Source organism: Arachis ipaensis, chromosome B8 (genome assembly GCF_059453495.1).
Source record: "Arachis ipaensis isolate K30076 ecotype BB chromosome B8, ASM5945349v1, whole genome shotgun sequence".
NCBI lineage: Eukaryota > Viridiplantae > Streptophyta > Magnoliopsida > Fabales > Fabaceae > Arachis > Arachis ipaensis.
Genome location: NC_142443.1, coordinates 98,803,132 through 98,829,607, shown reverse-complemented (window position 1 = coordinate 98,829,607; position 26,476 = coordinate 98,803,132). Strand labels below are relative to the sequence as shown.

The following is a 26,476-nucleotide window of genomic DNA, read 5'->3' as shown; positions in this document are numbered from 1 at the left end:
GTCATCCCACTTTTCAAAATTGTATGCTCTCACTCTGATGTCTTCAGAACCGAGGGCATCACTAATAGTCTCCTTATTCAAAACAATTTGACAACCCTTGACATAAGAGTGAATTTTTCCCTCATGAAAAAGTAAGTTGGCATAAAATCTCTAACCAAATTTGGATATACTGGTTTTTGAATCTTGAAAATGATTTCCCATTTCAAAAGATGAAAGTTAACTTTGAAATCAATTCCTTTTTTGGCCAGAGCCTCAAGGTCAACAACAAAAGTATAACAGATAATACGGTTTGAAATGACTTATTTGTGAAATTCATAATCCATACAAAAAGAGAAGCAGAGAGGATCATAGTGAGAGTGAGATGGTTTACCGAATTTGGTTTTTAGTCAAGGGAGTCAATGTTAGGAGGTTTCCTGGTAGGCTTGAGAACAGGTCTTTTGGAGCCCTTGGAAGGACGGCTTGAAAGAACGGAACGACCTAAAGGATGAGGGGTAGAGCACGAAGGAGGAGAAGGTGGATGATCTTCTTCATGCATGGGACCCTTTCCTTTTCCTCCCTTAGCCTGAGATGACTCGGCCCTCTTCTGTGCTGAGAAAGCCCTAAGATGAATGGTTTTTCTTAAGATAGATTCTATCGGTTGAGCTGATTGAGAAGAAGATGAGTGAGAATGAATATGTATGTGAGTGTGTGATTGAGGTTGCTTTGAATGAGGGGGGTTGCAAAGAGGTATATAGGTGCCAATGCCTCTTCTAGTAGAAATCTTATTTCTCAAAAGGAAGAAGAAAAGAGTGAATAGAAGGAAGAGAGAACAGCATAGTGGAGTAGTGATAAACCAAAATTTTATGTTTTATCTTGTATTGAATTTGGTAGATTTTGTCAACTTCTTCCACATTTATTCACTAAAATAGCATAGTTTTGTGAATCTCTCCTAATTTGTGCTTAAAAGTAAAAACATGCTTTTAACCTTTTAATTTGCTAATTTTAATTCACTTTAATTCCATTTGATGCCTTGATGTGTTTGTTGAGTGATTTTAGGCTTAGAAGGCAAGTATGGATTGAAGAAATGAAGAAAAAGCATATAAAAGTGGAGAATTCATGAAGAATGAAGATTTAGTGGAATTCATGGCCACGCGTACGCATGCCTCACACGTACGCGTGACACTTGGCACGTGACCAACTTAAAGAAAATGTGGCTGGCGATTTTGAGCTCATCCAAGCCCAAATCCAAATCATTTCTGAAGTATTTCATGGAATTCTCAAGGAGGAACAAGGGGAGAGCAATTAGATTTAGTTTAAAACCATGTTTTAGGGTATTTTTTAGAGAGAGAAGCTCTCTCTTCTCTCTAGAATTAGGGTAGATTAGATTAAATTTCTCTTAGATTTATGTTTCGATCTTGCTTTAATTTAGTTTTCATTGCAATTTCTTGTCACTACATCCTTGCTTTCTTAGTTTTACTTGTTATTTCTTGTATTTGGTTACTTTTATGTTATTGAACTCTTGTTGATTTTCATTTTCTTTAATGCAATTGATGCCTTTTTATGTTTCTTATTGTTTAATTGAGTTGTCATTGTTACTTTCTTGCATTTGATAATCTTAGATTTTATGAACTCTGGCTATTTACTATGCTTTCCTTTTATACCTTCCAAGTGTTGATAAAATTCTTGGTTGGGTTTTAAAGTAGATTTTTGTATTCTTGTCTTGGATTGGTAATTTAGAGACTCTTGAATTGTCAAAATCTCTTGTTGATTGGTAATTGAAGATTGCTAGTCAGCTTGAACTTCCTTAAATCTAGTCTTTCACTATGAGTTGACTAGGACTTGTAAAATGAAGTTAATTGTATTCACTTAACTTTCCTTCATTTGTTAGAGGTTAACTAAGTGAGAGCAATTTACACATACCATCACAATTGAGGATGATAATGAGGATAGGAATTTAATTTCTCAACCCTTGTCAAGACCTTTCTTAGTTGTTAGCTTACTTTCTTGCAATTTACATTTTCCGTTCATCATTCAAAAACTCCAAAAATATCTCATAACCAATAATATGCACACTTCCCTGAAAACCAAAGTTGAGCCCACAAACATTTTCCTAGTAATTTGAATTGAATTATTTTCCTAGTTTTTATCATGTCTTTTATATTTGCCCACCAAATGTTTGAGGAAATGTCACCCATGATCATGGAGTAGATTTCCTTGCTTGGTTTGAGGTTGAGTAATTGGAGCCACTTGAATTGTTATATTCAAGTGTTGATTGGTAATTGAAGGTTGCTAATTAGCTTGAAACTCACCAACTCTAGTTCTTCTCTATGAAGTGACTAGGACTTGTGAGCTAAATTTAATTGTGTTCACTTGACTTTCCTTCAATTGTTAGAGAATAACTAAGTGAGAGCAATGAGCTTTTACCATCACACTTGGGAAAGATAATGAGGATAGAAATTCTGATTCTCACCCCTAACTAAGGCCTTTTATATTGATTAATTATCAACTCTTGCTAGTTATCTATTGCTCTAATTTCTAGTTATTTATTTTTCTTGTTCTCAACTTCGAAAATTCCAAGAAAAATCCTAACCAATAATCTGCATCTTGTGTCAACTCCTAGGGAGAACGACCCGGGATTCTACTCCGGATTATTGATTTTATTTGTGACACACATTTTAACTTTGACAAGCAGAAATCTCGTCAGTTGAGACTATACTCTGCAATGTTGATTCAGAAAACTACTTTTGGTAATTTTCGACCGACATTTATCCACTTATCAAGTTTTTGGTGCCGTTGCCGGGGAATTGCAAATGTGTGCCTTATTATTGGTTATTGTATATATTCTGAATATGTTCGCCTTTTGCTTCTTTGTTAGTTTTAGGACTTTGTTTGCTTATTTTGTCAGCTTTTATTTTTATTTTCTATTGCTATCATGAATTCTCATCCTTTTGGCTATGAGTGTCGTTATAACTATGTTGTAGGAAATGGAAATTACAATGAGAACATGCATCAAGGATGGGACAATCAAAGGTGGGAGGAGCCTTGATGAGCGACCAAAAGCATGGGTTTGGATTTTCGCACTAAAAAAAATAGGATTAACGTTGCAAGTATAGTCCAAACCCAACCATTGATCATCAATCAAATTATAATCCTAAAAATGTCATACAATACAAAACAAATATTATAACCGAGAGTATTTAGACTCCCGGGTCGTCTTTCCTAGGAACTAATGCCAACAAGTGCATACAATTTTGGTTGTAAGAGAGCAAAGGGGATGAGTTATGGAATCCCTTCCTTGCCATAACCACAACTATGATAATTATGATGGATTAATCTCACTAAGTCAACCCTTAACATCAAAGGATAAGTCAAGTGAGCATAATTGTTATTAATGCATAATTCCTAACTAAATTACCAAATTAATTGGTAAAAAACTAGCATAGGGAAAACAATAACAACTAACAACCCAAGAATTATCACTAAATGTTGGACATTATAGCTCTAGTAATCCATACACTCATTTCTCCTAAGCCAAGGGGTGGAAATTATCCCATAATCAAAATTGGCATTTCATCAAACACCTAATATACATAATCATAAAATACGGCAAAATTGAGAAAATAATGAAAGCTATGAACCACAAATGATAACAAGCAACCAAAGCAACTCAACAAACATAAAATAAGCATCAAATATCAAATTCAACAACTAGAAATCCAAAATTGCAAACTATGCATATATTGATAAGAGAAATTGAAATAGATAAAAGTGTAGAACAAGTAATGTAATTAAAAGAGAAATTAAAGAAATACTTACAATGCAATTGCTAGAATCCAAAATCAAACTTGAAGTATAAAATTCTACAAACCCTAATTAAAATCGTAAGAGAGAATTACCTAATCTACACTACTCTTACTCCTACTATGAGTTTCTACCCTACAAATAAGCTCCCTTTCATATGACATGAAGTTCCCTTCATATAGCACTTGTTTCATCCTCCAAGCCTTCAGAAATGCACAAGAAAGCCCAAAAAATTGCCACCAACGTGCTGCATTAATAAAGTCACGTGACTGCAGTGACGCGTACGCGTGGGTCACGCGTACGCATCGTTTGGCAAAATACACTCCCACGTGTACGCGTGGGACACGCGTACACGTCGCCAAAATTGCGCGCGTGTGTGTACACACGCATCACTGTGTGCATGCACAGAAGCTGAATCTTCCAAAACTTCATTTCTTCATGCTTTCTCCCTTTTGTTCATGCTTTTCCATCAGTTTTTCCATCCATATTAGCCTTGTAAACCTGAAATTACTCATCAAACACATCAAGGCACCCAATGGAATGAAAGAGGAATTAAATTAAGCACAAAATAGCATGTTTTCATAATTAAGCTCAATTTAGGGAGAAAACACAAAAGCATGCTATTCAGATGAATAAATGTGGGTTTATCTGATAAAATCCACTCAAATCAAATCAAAATATAACGGAAAATATGGATTCATCAAGCCTCAAGTATATGATCGAATCCTTGGTGCACGAAATTGCGATCTCAGGCAACGGCGCCAAAAACTCTGTACGCACGTCTTAATAAATCATTTTTCATTCACAACTTCGATACAACTAACCAGCAAGTGCACTGGGTCATCCAAGTAATAAACCTTACGTGAGTAACGGTCGATCCCACAGAGATTGTTGGTATGAAGCAAGCTATGGTCATCTTGTAAATCTCAGTCAGGCGGATAATAATTGATTATGGAGTTTTCGAAAATAAATAATAAATAGACAAAAAATAAAGATAGAAATACTTATGTATATCATTGGTGAGAATTTCAGATAAGTGTATGGAGATGCGTTCATCCCTCTGAACTTCTGCTTTCCTGCTGTCTTCATCCAATCAGTCTTACTCCTTTCCATGGCTGGCTTTATGTAAGGACATCACCATTGTCAATGGCTACTTTTCATCCTCTCTGTGAAAATGGTCCGATGCGCTGTCACTGCATGGCTAATCATCTGGAGGCATCACCGTGGTCAATGGCTGCATTCTATCCTCTTGTGAAAATGGTCCAAATGCTCTGTCATAGCACGGCTAATCATCTGAGGTTCTCGATCATACTGGAATAGGATTTACCCTCCTTTTGCGTCTGTCACTACGCCCAGCACTCGCGAGTTTGAAGTTCGTCACAGTCATTCAATCCCAGAATCCTACTTGAAATACCACAAATAAGGTTTAGACTTTCCGGATTCTCATGAATGCCGCCATCAATCTAGCTTATACCACGAAGATTCTGATTAAGAGATCCAAGAGACACTCATTCAATCTAAGGTGGAACGGAAGTGGTTGTCAGGCACGCGTTCGTGGGGAATGATGATGATTGTCACGTTCATCACATTCATATTAAAGTGCGAATGAATATTTTAGAAGCGGAATAAGTTGAATTGAATAGAGAAACAGTAGTACTTTGCATTAATTCATGAGGAACAGCAGAGCTCTACACCTTAATCTATGGAGTGCAGAAACTCTACCGTTTGAAAATACATAAGTGAAAGGTTCAGGCATGGCCGAATGGCCAGCCCCCATTATCTAAGAACTAGATGTCTCAAGATGATCCGAAGATCATAAGATGTCTAATACAATAGTAAAAAGTCCTATTTATACTAAACTAGCTACTAGGGTTTACATAAGTAAGTAATTGATGCATAAATCCACTTCCGGGGCCCACTTGGTGTGTGCTTGGGCTGAGCTTGAATGTTACACGTGCAGAGGCTCTTTCTGGAGTTGAACGCCAAGTTGTAACGTGTTTTTGGCGTTCAACTCTGGTTCGTGACGTGTTTCTGGCATTTAACTCCAGACAACAGCGTAGAACTGGCGTTCAACGCCCTTTTGCATCATCTAAACTCGGCCAAAGTATAAACTATTATATATTACAGGAAATCCCTGGATGTCTACTTTCCAACGCAATTGGAAGCGCGCCATTTTGAGTTCTGTAGCTCCAGAAAATTTATTTTGAGTGTAGGGAGGTCAGAATCTAACAACATCAGCAATCCTTCTTCAACCTCTGAATCTGATTTTTGCTCAAGTCCCTCAATTTCAGCCAGAAAATACCTAAAATCACAGAAAAACACACAAACTCATAGTAAAGTCCAAAAATGTAAATTTAACATAAAAACTAATGAAAACATCCCTAAAAGTAACTAGATTCTACTAAAAACATACTAAAAACAATGCCAAAAAGCGTATAAATTATCCGCTCATCACAACACCAAACTTAAATTGTTGCTTGTCCCCAAGCAACTGAAAATCAAGTAGGATAAAAAGAAGAGAATATGCTATAAATTCCAAACTATCAATGAAACATAGCTCCAATCAGATGAGCGGGACTTGTAGCTTTTTGCCTCTTGAATAGTTTTGGCATCTCGCTTTATCCATTGAAGTTCAGAATAATTGGCATCTATAGGAACTCAGAGTTCAGATAGTGTTATTGATTCTCCTAGTTCAGTATGTTGATTCTTGAACATAGCTACTTTATGAGTCTTGGCCGTGGCCCTAAGCACTTTGTTTTCCAGTATTACCACCGGATACATAAATGCCATAGACACATAACTGGGTGAACCCTTTCAGATTGTGACTCAGCTTTGCTAAAGTCCCCAATTAGAGGTGTCCAGGGTTCTTAAGCACACTCTTCTTTTGCTTTGGACCTTGACTTTAACCGCTCAGTCTCAAGTTTTCACTTGACACCTTCACGCCACAAGCACATGGTTAGGGACAGCTTGGTTTAGCCGCTTAGGCCAGGATTTTATTCCTTTAGGCCCTCCTATCCACTGATGCTCAAAGCCTTGGGATCCTTTTTATTTACCCTTGCCTTTTGGTTTTAAGGGTTATTGGCTTTTTGCTCTTGCCTTTTGGTTTTAAGAGCTTTTGGCTTTTTCTGCTTGCTTTTTCTTTTTCCCATTTTTTTTCGCTATTTTTTTCTGCAAGCTTTGTTCTTTGCTGCTTTTTCTTGCTTCAAGAATCATTTTTATGATTTTTCAGATTATCAAATAACATGTCTCCTTGTCATCATTCTTTCAAGAGCCAACATATTTAACATTCTTAAACAACAACTTCAAAAGACATATGCACTGTTCAAGCATTCATTCAGAAAACAAAAAGTATTGTCACCACATCAATATAATTAAACTAAGTTCAAGGATAAATTCGAAACTCATGTACTTCTTGTTCTTTTGAATTAAAAACATTTTTCATTTAAGAGAGGTGATGGATTCATAGGACATTCATAACCTTAAGACAAAGTTACTAAATACTAATGATCATGTAATAAGACACTAACATAGATAAGCATTTAATCATAAAGAAAACGAAAAACAGAGAATGAAAGAACAAGGAATGAGTCCACCTTAGTGATGGTGGCGTTTCCTTTTTGAGGAACCAATGATGTCCTTGAGCTCTTCTATGTCTCTTCCTTGTATTTGTTGCTCCTCCCTCATTGCTTTTTGATCTTCTCTAATCTCATGAAGGATGATGGAGTGCTCTTGATGTTCCACCCTTAGTTGTCCCATGTTGGAACTTAATTCTCCTAGGGAGGTGTTGATTTGCTCCCAATAGTTTTGTGGAGGAAAATACATTTGAGGCATCTCCGGGATCTCATGGTGATGAGCTTCATGCGTCTCTTGAGATCCGTGAATGGGCTCTCTTGTTTGCTCCATCCTTTTCTTAGTGATGGGCTTTTCTTCCTCAATGGGAATGTCTCCTTTTATGTCAATCCCAGCTGAATTGCATAGATGGCAAATGAGGTGAGGAAAAGCTAACCTTGCCATAGTGGAGGACTTGTCAGCCACCTTGTAGAGTTCTTGAGGTATAATCTCATGAACCTCCACCTCTTCTCCAATCATGATGCTATGGATCATGATGGCCCGGTCTATAGTAACTTCAGACCGGTTGCTAGTGGGAATGATTGAGCGTTGAATGAACTCCAACCATCCTCTAGCTACAGGCTTAAGGTCCAGTCTTCTCAGTTGAACCGGTTTGCCTTTTGAGTCAATCTTCCATTGAGCTCCTTCCACACATATGTCCATGAGGACTTGGTCCAACCTTTGATCAAAGTTGACTCTCCTTGTGTAGGGGCGTGCGTTCTCTTCCATCATTGGCAAGTTGAACGCCAACCTTACATTTTCCAGACTAAAATCTAAGTAATTCCCCCGAACCATAGTGAGATAATTCTTTGGGTTCGGGTTCTTACTTTGATCATGGTTCCTAGTGATCCATGCATTAGCATAGAACTCTTGAACCATTAGAATTCCGACTTGTTGGGTGGGGTTTGTTAGAACTTCCCAACCTCTTCTATGGATCTCATGTCGGATCTCCAGATACTCATTTCTCTTGAGTTTGAAAGGGACCTCGGGGATCACCTTCTTCTTGGCCATAACATCATAGAAGTGGTCTTGATGAGCTTTGGAGATGAATCTTTCCATCTCCCATGACTCGGAGGTGGAAGCTTTTGTCTTCCCTTTTCTAGAGGATTCTCCGGTCTTGGGTGCCATCAATGGTAATGGAAAAATAAAAAGCTTATGCTTTTACCACACCAAACTTAGAATATTGCTCGCCCTCGAGCAAGAGAAGAAAGAATAGATGAAGAAGAAGAAGAAAATATAGAGGAGAGGAGGGAGAGGTGTATTCGGCCAAGAAGGGGAAGAGAGGGTTGTGTTGTGTGAAAATAAGGAAGAATGGAGGGCTATATATAGGGAAGGGGGGGTAAGGTGTGGGTTTTGGGTGGGAAATTGATTTTGAATTTTGAAGGTAGGTGGAGTTTATGAGGTAGGTTTATAGGGAATAGTGGATGGATGTGAGTGGTGAAGTGGTGATAGGGAAGAGAGATTGAGGTGATTGGTGAAGAGTTTTGGGGAAGAGTGTTTATTGGGAAGAGAGGATGAACATTGAGAAGAGGGAAGAGAGTGAGTGGTGGTAGGTGGGAATCCTGTGGGGTCCACAGATGCTGAGTTGATCCTGTGGGGTCCACAGATCTTGAGGTGTCAAGGATTTGCATCCTTGCACCCATTAGGCATGTAAAATGCCTTTGCATGCAATTCTGGCATTTAAACACCGAATTGATGCTTGTTCTGGGCGTTCAACACCCAGATGCAGCATATTTCTGGCGTTGAACGCCAGCCAGATGCTTGTTTCTGGCATTCAGCGCGAGCTCTTCTTCACTGTACATTTCTGGCGTCTGAATGCCAGGATGCTGCTTGTTTCTGGCGTTCAACGCCAGAAACATGCTCTGTTCTGGCGTTGAACGCCAGACAGATGCTCCTTACTGGCGTTTAAACGCCAGTGAGATCCTCCTCCAGGGTGTGATTTTTCTTCTGCTGTTTTTGATTCCATTTTCAATTTTTATATTTATTTTGTGACTCCACATGATCATGAACCTAATAAAACATGAAAAACAATAAAAATAAAAATAAAATTAGATAAATAAAAATTGGGTTGCCTCCCAACAAGCGCTTCTTTAATGTCAATAGCTTGACAGTGGGCTCTCATGGAGCCTCACAGATGTTTAGAGCATTGTTGAGACTCCCCAACACCAAACTTAGAGTTTGGATATGGGAGTTCAACACCAAACTTAGAGTTTGGTTGTGGCCTCCCAACACCAAACTTAGAATTTGACTGTGGGGGCACTGGTTGACTCTGTTTTGAGAGAAGCTTACTGTGCCTCTTTTCCATGTTTACAGAAGGATGACCTTGAGTTTTAAACACAAGGGAGTCCTCATTCAATTGAAGGACTAGTTCACCTCTGTCAACATCAATCACAGCTCTTGCTGTGGCTAGGAAGGGTCTTCCAAGGATGATGGATTCATCCTCATCCTTCCCAGTATCAAGGATTATGAAATCAGTAGGGATGCAAAGGCTTTCAACCTTTACTAACATGTCCTCTACTTGTCCATAAGCCTGTTTTCTTGAGTTGTCTGCCATCTCTAAAGAGATTTTAGCAGCTTGCACCCCAAAGATTCCCAGTTTCTCTATTACAAATAGGGGCATGAGGTTTATCCCTGAACCAAGGTCACACAGAGCCTTTTCAAAGATCATGGTGCCTATGGTACAAGGTATTAGAAACTTTCCAGGATCCTGTTTCTTCTGAGGCAATGTCAGTTGATCCAGATCACTCAGTTCATTGGTGAACAAGGGAGTTCAGCTTCCCAAGTCTCAATACCAAATAATTTGGCATTCAGCTTCATGATTGCACCAAGGTACTTGGTAACTTGCTCCTCAGTAACATCCTCATTCTCTTCAGAAGAGGAATACTCATCAGAGCTCATGAATGGCATATGGAGGTTTAATGGAATCTCTATGGTCTCTAGTTGAGTCTCAGATTCCTTTGGTTCCTCAGAGGGAAACTCCTTATTGATCACTGGACGTCCCAGGAGGTCTTCCTCCTTGGGATTCACGTCCTCCCCTTATTCCTTGGATTCGGCCATGATGGTCATATCAATGGCCTTGCACTCTCCTTTTGGATTTTCTTCTGTATTGCTTGGGAGAGTACTAGGAGGGGTTTCAGTGATCTTCTTACTCAGCTGGCCCACTTGTGCTTCCAAATTTCTAATGGAGGACCTTGTTTCATTCATGAAACTCACAGTGGCCTTAGATAGATCAGAGACTAAGTTTGCTAAATTAGAGGTATTTTGTTCAGAGTTCTCTGTCTGTTGATGAGTGGATGATGGAAAAGGCTTGCTATTGCTGAACCTGTTTCTTCCACCATTATTAAAGCCTTGTTGAGACTTTTGTTGATCCTTCCATGAGAGATTTGGGTGATTTCTCCATGAGGGATTATAGGTGTTTCCATATGGTTCACCCATGTAATTTACCTCTACTATTGCAGGGTTCTCAGGATCATAAGCTTCTTCTTCAGAAGATGCCTCTTGAGTACTGTTGGATGCAGCTTGCATTCCATTCAGACTCTGAGAAATCATATTGACTTGCTGAGTCAATATTTTATTCTGGGCCAATATGGCATTCAGAGTATTAATTTCAAGAATTCCCTTCTTCTGAGGCGTCCCATTACTCACAGGATTCCTCTCAGAGGTGTACATGAACTGGTTATTAGCGACCATGTCAATGAGTTCTTGAGCTTCTGCAGGCGTTTTCTTTAGGTGAATGGATCCACCTGCAGAAGTATCCAATGACATCTTAGCTAATTCAGACAGACCATCATAAAATATATCCAGGATGGTCCATTCTGAAAGCATGTCAGAAGGACACTTTTTGGTCAGTTCCTTGTATCTCTCCCAAGCTTCATAGAGGGATTCACCTTCTTTCTGTCTGAAGGTTTGAACATCCACTCTAAGCTTACTCAGCTTTTGAGGAGGAAAGAACTTGGCTAAGAAAGCCTTGACTAGCTTATCCCAAGAGTTCAGGCTATCTTTGGGTTGAGAGTCCAACCACACTCTAGCTCTGTCTCTTACAGCAAAGGGGAAAAGCATGAGCCTGTAGACTTCAGGATCTACTCCATTAGTCTTAACAGTATCACAGATTTGCAAGAATTAAGTTAAGAACTAAAAGGGATCTTCAGATGGAAGTCCATGAAACTTGCAGTTCTGCTGCATCAGAGAAACTAATTGAGGTTTCAGCTCAAAATTGTTTGCTCCAATGGTAGGGATGGAGATGCTTCTTCCATGTAAATTGGAATTAGGTGCAGTAAAGTCATCAAGCATCCTCCTTGCATTATTATTATTTTCGGCTGCCATCTCCTCTTTTTGTTCGAAAATTTCTGAAAGGTGCTTGCTGGATTGTTGTAATTTAGCTTCTCTTAGTTTTCTCTTCAGAGTCCTTTCAGGTTCTGGATCTGCTTCAACAAGAATATTCTTGTCCTTGCTCCTGCTCATATGAAAAAGAGGGAATAGAAAAATAATAATAGGGATCCTTTTTACCACAGTATAGAGGTCCCTGTGTGAGTAGAAGAAAAGAAGAGTAGAAGAAAAGAATGTAAGGTAAGGAAAGAAACATAAGGGTGAGGAGAGCAGAGATGTGAGATGAAGAGAAGTGTTAGTAGATGAATAAATAAATAGAAGGAGATGAGAGAGAAAGAGAATTTTCGAAAATTATTTTTGAAAAATGGTTAGTGATTTTCGAAATTAGTTTTTGAAAAAGGTTAGTAATTTTCGAAAATTAGGAATAAAATTAAAATAAAAAATTAAAATAATTAGTTAATTAAAAAGAATTTTTGAAAAAGAGGGAGATATTTTCGAAAATTAGAGAGAGAGAGTTAGTTAGGTAGTTTTGAAAAAGATAAGAAACAAACAAAAAGTTAGTTAGCTAGTTGAAACAAATTTGAAAATCAATTTTGAAAAGATAAGAAGATAAGAAGTTAGAAAAGATATTTTAAAATCAAATTTTTGAAAAAGATATGATTTTGAAAAAGATAAGATAAAAAGATATTTTTGAAAAGATATGATTGAAATTAGTTTTGAAAAAGATTTGAATTTTAAAATCACAATTAATGACTTGATTCACAAGAAATCATAAGATATGATTCTAGAACTTAAAGTTTGAATCTTTCTTAACAAGTAAGTAACAAACTTGAAATTTTTGAATCAAAACATTAATTAATGAGAATATTTTCGAAAATTATAAGATAAAATTAAGAAAAGATTTTTGAAAAATATTTTTAAAATTTTCGAAAATAAATAAGAAGAATGAAAAAGATTTGATTTTTGAAAAAGATTTTGAAAAAGATAAGATTTTTAAATTGAAAATTCGATTTGACTCATAAGAAACAACTAAATTTTAAAAATTTTTGAAAAAGTCAACTCAAATTTTCGAATTTATGAGAAGAAAAAAAAGGAAAATATATTTTTTATTTTTAAAATTTTTTTTATGATGAGAGAGAAAAACATGAAAAAGACTCAATGCATGAAAATTTTGGATCAAAACAATGAATGCATGCAAGAATGCTATGAATGTCAAGATGAACACCAAGAACACTTTGAAGATCATGATGAACATCAAGAACATATTTTTGAAAAATTTTCAATGCAAAGAAAACATGCAAGACACCAAACTTAGAAATCTTTAATGCTTAGACACTAAGAATTCAAGAATGCATATGAAAAACACCATACAACACAAAACAATATAATATGAAGATCAATCAAGAAGGTTTTATCAAGAACAACTTGAAGATCATGATGAATGCAATGCATGAATGCATTTTTTCGAAAAGTGCAAATGGAGATGCAATTGACACCAAACTTACAATTGACTCAAGACTCAAACAAGAAACACAAAATATTTTTGATTTTTATGATTTTATTAATTTTTTTGGATTTTTCGAAAATTATTGTGAAAAAGAAAAATAAGGATTCCAAAATTTTTAATATGAATTCCAAGAATCGTGTACTCTTAGTCTAAAGCTCTAATCTGAGGGTTAGGCATGGCTTACTAGCCAGCCAAGCTTTAGAAGATATTTATACTTTCCATGTATAGAGCAACTAAGTGTGTGAAGATCAACAAGTTCTTGGGATGATAAGTTGAAACCCCAGTCCAAAAGATTAGACATGGCTTACAGCCAGCCAACAAATCATTATGAAACACTAGAATTCATTCTTAAAAATTCTGAAGAAAAATATATTTTAGAAAACATTTATTTTAAAATTTTTTTTTTTCGAAAACAAAGGAGAAATTTTTGAAAATTTTTTTGAAAATATTTTTTTTTGAAAAATTTTTGAAAATAAAACAAAAAGAAAATTACCTAATCTGAGCAACAAGATGAACCGTCAGTTGTCCAAACTCGAACAATCCCCGGCAACGGCGCCAAAAACTTGGTGCACGAAATTGTGATCTCAGGCAACGGCGCCAAAAACTCTGTACGCACGTCTTAATAAATCGTTTTTCATTCACAACTTTGATACAACTAACCAGCAAGTGCACTGGGTCGTCCAAGTAATAAACCTTACGTGAGTAAGGGTCGATCCCACGGAGATTGTTGGTATGAAGCAAGCTATGGTCATCTTGTAAATCTCAGTCAGGCGGATAATAATTGATTATGGAGTTTTCGAAAATAAATAATAAATAGTCAGAAAATAAAGATAGAAATATTTATGTATATCATTGGTGAGAATTTCAGATAAGTGTATGGAGATGCGTTCATCCCTCTGAACTTCTACTTTCCTGCTGTCTTCATCCAATCAGTCTTACTCCTTTCCATGGCTGGCTTTATGTAAGGACATCACCATTGTCAATGACTACTTTTCATCCTCTCTGTGAAAATGGTCCGATGCGCTGTCACTGCATTGCTAATCATCTGGAGGCATCACCGTGGTCAATGGCTGCATCCTATCCTCTTGTGAAAATGGTCCAAATGCTCTGTCACAGCACGGCTAATCATCTGAGGTTCTCGATCATACTGGAATAGGATTCACCCTCCTTTTGCGTCTATCACTACGCCCAGCACTCGTGAGTTTGAAGTTCGTCACAGTCATTCAATCCCAGAATCCTACTCGGAATACCACAGACAAGGTTTAGACTTTCCGGATTCTCATGAATGCCGCCATCAATCTAGCTTATACCACGAAGATTCTGATTAAGAGATCCAAAAGACACTCATTCAATCTAAGGTGGAACGGAAGTGGTTGTTAGGCACGCGTTCGTGGGAGAATGATGATGATTTTCACGTTCATCACAATCATATTGAAGTGCGAATGAATATCTTAGAAGCGGAATAAGTTGAATTGAATAGAGAAATAGTAGTACTTTGCATTAATTCATGAGGAACAGCAGAGCTCCACACCTTAGTCAATAGAGTGCAGAAACTCTACCGTTTGAAAATACATAAGTGAAAGGTTCAAGCATGGCCGAATGGCCAGCCCCCATTATCTAAGAACTAGACGTCCCAAGATGATCCGAAGATCATAAGATGTCTAATACAATAGTAAAAAGTCCTATTTATACTAAACTAGCTACTAGGATTTACATAAGTAAGTAATTGATGCATAAATCCACTTCCGGGGCCCACTTGGTGTGTGCTTGGGCTGAGCTTAAATGTTACACGTGCAGAGGCTCTTTCTGGAGTTGAACGCCAAGTTGTAACGTATTTTTGGCGTTCAACTCTGGTTCGTGACGTGTTTCTGGAGTTTAACTCCAGACAGCAGCGTAGAACTGGCGTTCAACGCCCTTTTGCATCATCTAAACTCGGCTAAAGTATAGACTATTATATAATTTTGGAAAGCCCTGGATGTCTACTTTCCAACGCAATTGAAAGCGCGCCATTTTGAGTTCTGTAGCTCCAGAAAATTCATTTTGAGTGCAGGGATGTCAGAATCCAACAGTATCAGCAGTCCTTCTTCAACCTCTGAATCTGATTTTTGCTCAAGTCCCTCAATTTCAGCCAGAAAATACCTGAAATCACAGAAAAACACACAAACTCATAGTAAAGTCCAGAAATGTGAATTTAACATAAAAACTAATGAAAACATCCCTAAAAGTAACTAGATTCTACTAAAAACATACTAAAAACAATGCCAAAAAGCGTATTAATTATCCGCTCATCAATCCTCATGGCAACAACCTCCTCCGGCAAACTATGAGCAAGAGCCATTCCAAGATGCATATCAATCCGATGGCTATCGTGGACCTCCTTGTGATTACCAACAACCTCCACCATATGCCTATGAACCTCCTCCACAACATAGTTCTCAACCTACCTCACAAGCCACATTCTACCAAGCACCATGCTATGATCCATATCCCTCATGCAACCAATCACCTTTACCTTATCCTTGTAATCACTATGAAAGAAAACCTATAGAATGACCGACATTCCAACACAATTACTCTCAAGAACCACTATTCTCACATATACCACCTCAATACCCCTACCAAGATGAACCACCTTCCTATCATAAACCCTTCCTTCCAAGTAATGAACCCTCATATCCACTCCAGTCTCCAATGGATGACACCATTGGTCTTATTCTTCAAGGGCAAAGAGAGATGCAAAGGACGGCACTAGAATTTATGGCTACCTTGACCGAGGTAGTAAATAATTTACCCTCCCTACGTTTGGACACTCAAGGAACTCCCATGGCTCCATGTAGAGAATCTAATAAATAACAAAGCATCAGAGAGAGATTAGAGACTCCGGTGGAAACCAAGGAATGGGACTTTGTACTAGAGCAAGTGGAGGAAGCCGTAATGGTTGAAGCGGAAGAAGTAGTTGAACACTTAGGAGATGCGAAACCTCTAGAGGAATCCCAAGTCATAAAGCCTCCTTCCAAGAAGTTTGAATTTGATGTTGAGAATGGTGTACAACCTCCAAAGCGTATCATGGTGGAAGACTTTGAGGAGGTTGATCAAGAGATGGATTCAATAATTGATGAATTTCTATCTACAATTGAATCCTCCCCCATTGGACTTGAAAAAGAGGTTAAGGAAGATGGTGTACAACCTCCAAGACCCTTGGTAAATGATGAAGAAGATATTGAATTGGAAGAAAGCTACTAAGAGAAAGAGGTTGAAGTTGACGAAGCTTGTCCAGAGGTGGAAATCATCAAAGAGGAGTCAAAGGGAGTGAAGCCTACATTGGCAAGGCCATTGGAGACACCTCTTCCCAAGCCATCACCACCCATCCTTTCATTCAAGTGGGTAAATCTCTTCTCCTTAAGCTTTAATTTCTCGCTTGAATACGGTTTACTTGAAATGGATGGTCAACTTAGAGCTCTTTGTGGAATGCAAAGCAAGAAGAAGTTGGTTAGTGGTTGGCACCATAATTTAAGGTTCATTATGGTTGAGTCATCAAAGTCTAAGTGCATGGGTTGTTGTGGTGCTCAAATTCTTAAATCTAGGAGTATAGTTTGGTGCCTAAAGGAGAATTATAAGAGCTTGTCACCCGATTGGAATTGTAATGATCAACTTGAAGATGGGTGTAAGAACAATGTCTGGGATCCCGGCATACAAGAGGATTAACTTTGGGAGCCCTTAGCTTGTGTGGAACTTCATCAAAGCTTGGAGCTATTAAATTTGAACTTTGACACTTATTGGAAGTCCAAGCATTGGTGGGAGTTCAAGGATGAGTACAAGCACAAGCCACCATAACAAGGAGCTCACCAAAATGTCCAACTTACGGACAATAAATAAAAGTGCTAGGTGGGAGACACCCCACCATGGTAAATTCTTCCCATTTTCCCTTTTGTTTATATTGGTAATAAGTTGAATTTTCATTTTTAGTTAGGTTTACTTAGTTAAAGTTATGATTTAACTTTTTAATAATATTTGGCATTGTTTTGGTAGCTTGTTAGTTTCTCAATAAGCTTTTGAAAAAAAAAGGGGCTGTCACACGTAGGTGTGGCCGACGCGTGCACGTCGATGTCCAAAATTTTGATGCTGCTGCATGGTACAAAAATAAAAGAGTTGTGATGGAACTATACAGGTTTCGTGCGTCGAGCATGAAAAGCCTCCACACGTGCGCGTGACTGACGCGTACACATCACCTTCTCTTTTCTTCTTCTCACGCGTACGTATGATCGACGCGTATGCGTCGGTATCCTTTTTTTTATTTCATGCGTAAGCGTGATGGATGTGTATGCATCACCTCTCTTTTTCTATTTTCACGTGCACGCGTGACTCATGCGCGTGCGTCGACTTTGCGACCTCTGCTCTCCCATTTCTGCCCTGTTTCTTTTCCTTTTTTCTTCTTTCTTATTCCTTTCTTACTTTCTTCTTCTCCCTCTTTTCAAAGTTTCACTTCTCATCTCTATCCGCTTTCATTTTCTTTTGTCTATTACATTCGCATCATTTTATTCATTGCATTTTAACTTTATGCTTGTTCTTATTTTCTTTCCTAAGTTTGTTGTCTTTCCATTGGTGTTGAATTTTCTTACTCAACTGTTGAATATTTCTTGCAATGTTTTGGTGCCTCGTGGCTTGTTTCTCTTCCGTCTTTTCTCCCCTCTCAGGCTGGCCACCAAGAAGGGAAGGGAAAAGCTTCTAAATGGGATGACAAACAAGTTCCTCCACATAATCTTTTGAGGAAGCCCATCAATTGTAGCAACCCACCCTAATCCACCTTACTCATCTTTGCATGCACCAAGGACGGTGTAATCTTTAAGTGTGGAGAGGTCAGTAACTGACTCCCAAAGGTAACAACCCTCTTTTCCCAACACCTATGTCTTAAATTTCTTTTGTAGTTAGCTGTTGCATTGCATTATAGTTAGAGATTGTACATATTCTACCATTTCTTTCCTGCTAGGACTACTTGGTTGAAGTAATGATTTTCTTTCCAAGAAACTATTTTAGGGTATTTCACTAATTTGAATTAAAATTTTTGAACCTTCTTGAAGAAATTTATTTTGGAACATGGTTTTAGAGCTCGAACATACAAGCCTAGTGAGATTTTTGAACCTATTTGATTGGTTGCATCTTATCAACCAATTTTTTATTTTGGTGTGTGTTGTTCTCTCTAAGATTGTGATCTTTGTCTTGCTTGCTTATATATTTCCATTGTTTGATGTATGAATGCATTTATGTGATTGAGGCCTTTGTTTTACTAAGCTTATATACCCATATGACCTTACCCTTTCATCATTCTTTGCAAACCAATGTTGAGCCTATTTTACCCCATTTGTTCTTTATTTTAGCATATTACTAACTCTAATCGGAAAATAATAAATGTTCCTAATTTAAATCCTTGGTTAGCTTAGACTAGTGAGAGTGTACATGAATTAAGTGTGGGAAAATTGGGTTTGAGAAATACTTGGTTTGGGAATTGGATATTTTATATTCTTATATGAAAATGTGAAAATAGTTGGGCACCTGTTCATGCATCCAACACTTTAATCATATACATTAACTCCTTGTGTGTGTGTGTTTATATATATATATATATATATTCTCTACCATATTTTCATATCAAAAATAAAAAAGAAAGCAATAAAAGGGGACAAAATGCCCCAAAGTAAATGGTGATAGCAATGCATATGTATTGTACTCAAATTTGGGATGCATGAATATGTGGAAAACATAGTTAATGGGTAGTTAGGTTATGTATTTTGATTACATGGATTGTCTTAGGTTAGGTGGGAAGTTTAGGTTAATCAAGGATTCAGATTTTAGTCCACTTAACCAAATACATTCCTACCTTGACCCTAACCCCATTACAACCCTTGAAAAGACCTCCTCATATGTGTATTCATGAATTAAATTTTTGTTGATTGGTAGAAGAAGAGCAAGCCTTAGAAAGCAAGATTATTAGAGGACCGAGAGAATTGACCCTCAAGTACTAGAGTGATTAGAGTGTATACACTTTTGGTGAGGGTTCGATGCTCAATTCTTTGTTCCCGGCTTTCACGAGCTTTCTTCTGCAAGTCTATTTATACTTCATGTTATGATTTGAATTAGTGCATGATGAACGGATTTTTGCTAGTAAAGAATTCACAATTAATTCTCGTTGCAAGCATAGTTTCTAAACTAACAATAATCCTTTCATACAAAAACTTGGTTGTCACTAAAGCAAACCCAATAAAAATAAACCGAAGTATTTAAACCTCGGGTCGTCTCTCAAAGAATTGTAGGGAAGTGTGTTATTATTGGTTATGGGTTTTTATGAGAATTTTTAGGAGTTGGAGAATGAGAAAATAAATAATTATAATTTAAAGCAATGAAAATAAACGAGAGGTTTTATGAAATTAAATTAAAAAGCCTTGGCTAGGAGAAGATTAATTGGAAGTTCTATCCTTGTTGAATTTTCCCAAGTATAATAGTAAAAGGTTGTTGTTCTACTTGGACATCCCTTACTTAATAAGGGAAAGTCAAGTAACTAACTAACTAACCAACTCTATCACTCAAGTCCTAATCCTTTCCTAAGGAAGAATTAGATTCAGAGACTAGAGAGCCAGCCAATAACTTCCAATTAAAATTAACACTTGAATATTCTAATTCAAGGTTCTCCAAATATTAATCAACTTCCAAGTCAAGTTAGGAGTCTACTCCATTGACATGAATGCCAATTTCATAAACCATAAAAGGGAATAAAAGGAAGACATGACAATTTAAATAAAATAATAACTGAAAATCAATTAAAGATAAAAATAGTATTTTGCATTAATAAATTAACAAGAGAAGAAAATAAATTAAAGTAATAGAGTAAATAAAAGTATAAAAAAACTAATTAAAGGAACATTGAACCGGAACCAAAGGGAAAATTGAAAGCAGAAATCCTAAATCCTAAAACCTAGAGAGAGGAGAGAGCCTCTCTCTCTAGAAACTACATCTAAAACCTAAAAATTGTGAATAATGGGAAGTTGTGTCTATGTGTGTCCCCTGAGTCTCTGCTTTTCCCCTGGCTTTAGTCTGTGTTTCTGGGCCGAAAACTGGGTCCAATCTCAACCCAAAATTGCCCCCAGCATTTTCTGTGATTTTTGCAGGTCGCGCATGTCACGCGTACGCGTCAGTCACGCATACGCGTCGCTGGTCATCTTCGCATGTCACGCGTATGCGTCAGTTACGCGCACGCGTCGCTGTGCTTTTTCGCTTCCACGTGCACGCGTCAGGTACACGCACGCATCACTGTAAAAATCTCCAGATCATGCGCACACGTGAGCCATGCGTGCCCGTCGATGCTCGCTGATTGTCTCCTTTATTTCTTGTGTTCCTTCTATTTTTGCAAGCTTCCTTTCCATCCTTTAAGCCATTCCTGCTCTATAAAGCTTGAAAACACTGAACACACAGATCACGGCATTGAATGGTATAAAGGGAAATTAAAATATACAATTTAAGGGCTTAGGAAGCAAGTTTTCAGTCATATAACAAAACTAGGAAGGAATTGTAAAACCATGCAAATTGTATGAATAAGTGTGCAAAGACTTCATAAAAACCACTCAATTGAGCACAAGATAAACCATAAAATAGTCGTTTATCAATCTCCCCACACTTAAACATTAGCATGTCCTCATGCTAAGCTCAAGAAGATAGAAAGAATGAATGGGGAAAGTAAGACTCATGAGATGCAACCTATAAATGCAACTATATGCTGAGATGATTCTGTCTACTTGGTTAAAAGTAAACAAGTTCTTCAAGACAAACATAATTCAGATTCCACTAATTCAAATCATACAGTAAAGACAAGTAAACTTGTGAGAAGACAACTCATGAAAGCAGGGAACATAGAATCAAGCATTGAACCCTCACTGGTAGTGTATATGCACTCTAATCTCTCAAGTGTCTAGGGTCAATCACTCTGCTCTTCTCTAGTCATGCTTTCTAAACCTTGTTCTTCATCTAACCAATCAACAAAATTTAGTGTACCAATGCAAACATCATGAGGTCTTTTCATGGTTGTAATGGGGCTAAGGTAAGGGTGAGGATGCATGTATGGCCAAGTGAGCTATAAATTGAATCCTTCACTAACCTAAGCTCTCACCTAACACACACACACACTCTATATAATTCTAAAATCATACCTAGCTACCCATAATTCCCACTTTTGCATTACATACTCATGTACCAAATTTTTCTTTAATTTCACCACAAATGCATTGATCCTTTATTAAACTTAACATTGGGGTAATTTTGTCCCCTATTTATTTATTTATATTATATATATATTTTTTCTCTTTTTCTTTTTTTCTATTATTTTCTTTTTTTTTTCTTTTTTTTTCAAAGAACATATAACATACCAATGCACATAGGTATTTGATTTTTTTGGTTTCACATGAGTAGGTATCCAAATTCTCAATATTCACATAAAAGTAGAAACATAACTGATGAGCGGATAATTTATACGCTTTTTGGCATTATTTTTACATAGCTTTTAGTATGATTTAGTTAGTTTTTAGTATATTTTTATTAGTTTTTAAATAAAAATCACATTTCTGGACTTTACTATGAGTTTGTGTGTTTTTCTATGATTTTAGGTAATTTCTGGCTGAAATTGAGGGACTTGAGCAAAAATCTGATTCAGAGGCTGAAGAAGGACTGCAGATACTGTTGGATTCTGACATCCCTGCACTCGAAATGGATTTTATGGAGCTACAGAAACCCAATTGGCGCGCTCTTAATTGCGTTGGAAAGTAGACATCCAGGGCTTTCCAGCAATATATAATATTCTATACTTTGCCCAAGTTTTAACGACACAAACTGGCGTTCAAACACCAACTTCTTGCCCTATTGTGGAGTTAAACGCCAGAAACAGGTTACAAATCAGAGTTAAACGCCAGAAACAGGCTACAACCTAGCGTTTAACTCCAAAAAGAGTTTCTACACATGAAAGCTCAATGCTCAACCCAAGCACACACCAACTGAGCCCAGAAGTGGATTTTTGCATCATTTACTCATCTCTGTAAACCTTAGTAACTAGTTTAGTATAAATAGGACTTTTTACTGTTGTATTTAAAAATCTTATGGATAATTTTATGTTCAGAGATCATGTTTAGGGGGCTGGCCATTCGGCCATGCCTTGACCACTTTCACTAATGTATTTTTCAACGGTGGAGTTTCTACACCCCATAGATTAAGGTGTGGAGCTCTGCTGTTCCTCATGAATTAATGCAAAGTACTATTATTTTTCTATTCAATTCAAGCTTATTCTTATTCTAAGATATTCATTCACACACAAGAACATGATGAATGTGATGATTATGTGACACTCATCACCATTCTCACCTATGAACGCGTGCCTGACAACCACTTCCATTCTACATGAAAACAAGCTTGAATGCATATCTCTTAGCCTTCTGGTTCACGATCAGAGTCTTTGTGGTATAGGCTAGAATTATTGGCGGCCATTCCTGAGATCCAAAAAGTCTAAACCTTGTCTGTGGTATTCTGAGTAGGATCTGGGAAGGGATGACTGTGACGAGCTTCAAACTTGCGAGTGTTGGGCGTAGTGACAGATGCAAAAGGATCAATGGATCCTATTCCAATATGATGGAGAACCGACAAATGATTAGCCATGCGGTGACAGCGCATTTGGATCATTTTCACTGAGAAGACGGGAGGTAGCCATTGACGACGGTGATGCCCAACATACAGCTTGCCATGGAAAGGAGTATGAATGATTGAATGAAGGCAGTAGGAAAGCAGAGATTCAAAAGGAACAAAGCATCTCCATACGCTTATCTGAAATTCCTACCAATAAATTGCATAAGTATCTCTATCCTATTTTATATTTTATTTATATTTTAATTATCAAAATCCCATAACCCCTTGAATCCGCCTGACTGAGATTTACAAGGTTGACCATAGCTTGCTTCAAGCCGATAATCTCTGTGGGATCGACCCTTACTCACGTAAGGTTTATTACTTGGACGACCCAGTGCACTTGCTGGTTAGTTGTGCGAAGTTGTGAAGAAGAATTGAGATTATGATAGTGCGTACCATGTTTTTGGCGCCATTGAGATCACAATTTCGTGCACCAAGTTTTTGGCACCGTTGCCGGGGATTGTTCGAGTTTGGACAACTGACGGTTCATTTTGTTGCTCAAATTAGGTAATTTTATTTTATTTTTAAAGCTTTTTATTTTCAAAAAAAATTTTCAAAAAAATAAATTATTCTATGGCTTCATAATTTTTAAGAATGAATTCTAGAGTTTCATGATGATCTGTTGAAGTCTGGCTGGCTGTGAAGCAATGTCTAATCTTTTGGACCGAGGTTTCAACTCATCATTACAAGAGCTTTTTGATTCTCATCAATTCAGCTGTTGTATGCCTGATATGTATGCTAAATCTTGGCTGGCCATTGGCCATGTCTAGTGTTTTGGACCGAAGCTTTTACTGAAAGCTTGGCTGGCTAGTAAGCCATGTCTAATTCCTGGACCGGAGTTTTAGACTAACATTGCATGATTCCTGAAATTCTCATTAAAAATTTTTGAATTCCTTATTTTCTCTTTTTCCAATTAATTTTTGAAAAAAATACAGAAAATTTTATAAAATCATAAAAACCAAAAATTTGATGTTTCTTGTTTGAGTCTAATGTCAATTTTTAAGTTTGGTGTCAATTACATCTTTTTAATTTTTCTTAAAATTTTCGAAGAACAACTGCATGAAACTGTTCTTCATGATCTTCAAGTTGTTCTTGATGTTCTTCTTTGTTTGATCTTTGTAATTTTATGTTTTGTGTTTTTACCTTGTTTTTCATATGCATTTTCAATTTATTAGTGTTTCAACATTAAAAATGTATAAGTTTGGTGTCTTGCATGTCTTTCTTTTCTTAAAAATTTTAAAAATAAGCTCTTGGTGTTCATCTTAACATTCAAAGTGTTCTTGGTGTTCATCTTAGCATTCAAAGTGTTCTTGCATGCATTATTAGTTTTGATCTTAATTTCTTGTGTTTTGCATCATTTTTATGTTTTTATCTCTCCTCACTTAAAATTTAAAAATAAAAAAATATCTTTCCCTTATTTTACTCATAATTTTCGAAAATTTGAATTGATTTAGTCATAAAGTTTTAAAATTTAATTGTTTCTTATTAGTCAAGTCATATTTTCAGTTTAAAAATTCTATCTTTTTCAAATCTTTTTCAAAAATCAAATCTTTTTCATTTATTTTTACATATTTTCGAAAAATTTTTTACATTAATTTTCAAAATATTTTTCTCATTCTTACTTCATATTTTCGAAATTAATGCTAACAATTAACGTAATTGATTCAAAATTTTAAGTTATTACTTGCCTATTAAGAAAGGTTCAATCTTTAATTTAAAATCATATCTTTTTGTTTCTTGTTAGTCAAGTAATTAACTATAATTTCAAAAATCAAATCTTTTTTAAAATTCTTTTTCCAAATCTTTTTTAAAAGAAATTTCAATCACATCATTTTCAAAACTTAATTTTCAAAATCTTTTCTAACTTCTTATCTTTTCCAAAAATTGATTTTCAAATCTTTTTCAATTAACTACTTGACTTTTTGTTTGATTTTAAAAGTTTTCTATTTCAATCATATCTTTTTCAAAATCACCTAATTAATTTTCTCTCTCTAATTTTCGAAAACTCCTCCCCACTTTTTCAAAATTCTTTTTAATTAACTAATTATTTTAAATTTTAATTTAATTTTATTTCTCTTTTTAAATTTCGAATTATAACTAATATTTAAAATAAAAATAAAATTATTTTTATTTTATTTTATTTAATTTTTGAATTCTTCCTCCTCCCATCTCTTTCTATTTATTTATTTATCTACTAACACTTCTCTTCCACTCAAAATTCGAACCCCCTCTCATTCTTTGTGTTCGAATTTTTTCTCTTCTCCTTCTTCTATTCTTCTTTTCTTCTACTCACATAAAGGAATCTCTATACTGTGACATAGAGGATTCCTCTTCTTTTCTGTTCTCTTCTTTTTCATATGAGCAGGAACAGGGATAAAGACATTCTTATTGAAGCTGATCCTGAACCTGAAAGGACTCTTAAGAGGAAACTAAGAGAAACAAGAGCACAACTCTCTGAAGAGAACCTGACAAAACTTTTCAAAAAAGAGGGAGACATGGCCGAACCTAATAACAATGGTGGAGATGCAAGGAAGATACTTGGTGACTTTATTGCACCCTCTTCTAACTTCTATGGAAGAAGCATCTCACTTCCTGCAATTGGAGCAAACAATTTTGAGCTTAATCCTCAATTGGTTTCTCTAATGCAGCAGAATTGCAAGTTTCATGGACTTCCAATGGAAGATCCTCATCAGTTTTTAGCTGAATTCTTGCAAATCTGTGACACTGTCAAGACCAATGGAGTTGATTCCGAGGTCTACAGGCTTATGCTTTTCCCTTTTGTTGTAAGAGACACATCTAGAACATGGTTGGATTAACAACCTAAGGATAGCCTAAACTCTTGGGATAAGCTGGTCAGTGCTTTCCTGGCCAAATTCTTTCCACCTCAAAAGATGAGCAAGCTTAGAGTGGAAATCCAAACCTTCAGATAGAAGGAAGGAGAATCCCTCTATGAATCTTGGAAAAGATACAAGCAACTGATCAAAAGGTGTTCTACTGACATGCTTCCAGAATGGAGCATCATAAGTATATTCTATGATGGTCTGTCTGAGTTGTCAAAAATGTCATTGGACCATTCTGCAGGAGGATCTCTTTATCTAAAAAACCCTGCAGAAGCTCAGGAACTCATTGAAATGGTTGCAAATAACCAGTTCATGTACACTTCTGAAAGGAATCCTGTGAACAATGGGACACCTCAGAAGAAAGGAGTTCTTGAAATTGATACTCTGAATGCCATATTGGCTCAGAACAAAATATTGACTCAACAAGTCAATATGATTTCTCAGAGTCTGAATGGATTGCAAGCTGCATCCAACAGTACTAAAGAAGCATCTTCTGAAGAAGAAGCTTATGATCCTGGGAATCCTGCAATGGCAGAGGTGAATTACATGGGAAAACCCTATGGAAACACCTATAATCCTTCATGGAGAAATCATCCAAATTTCTCATGGAAGGACCAACAGAAGCCTCAACAAGGCTTCAATAATAATGGTGGAAGAAATAGGTTTAGCAATAGCAAGCCTTTTCCATCATCTTCTCAGT

At 36.7% G+C, this 26,476-nt stretch overlaps 1 non-coding gene across 1 annotated transcript; it reads left to right on the top strand.

The window, feature by feature from the left end:
• Positions 1 to 11,208: 11,208 nt before the first annotated feature.
• On the top strand, positions 11,209 to 11,316 carry LOC148548972 (small nucleolar RNA R71). Its single transcript, XR_015898738.1, has one exon. It is a non-coding gene; the product is annotated as a small nucleolar RNA R71 (small nucleolar RNA).
• Positions 11,317 to 26,476: the final 15,160 nt, after the last annotated feature.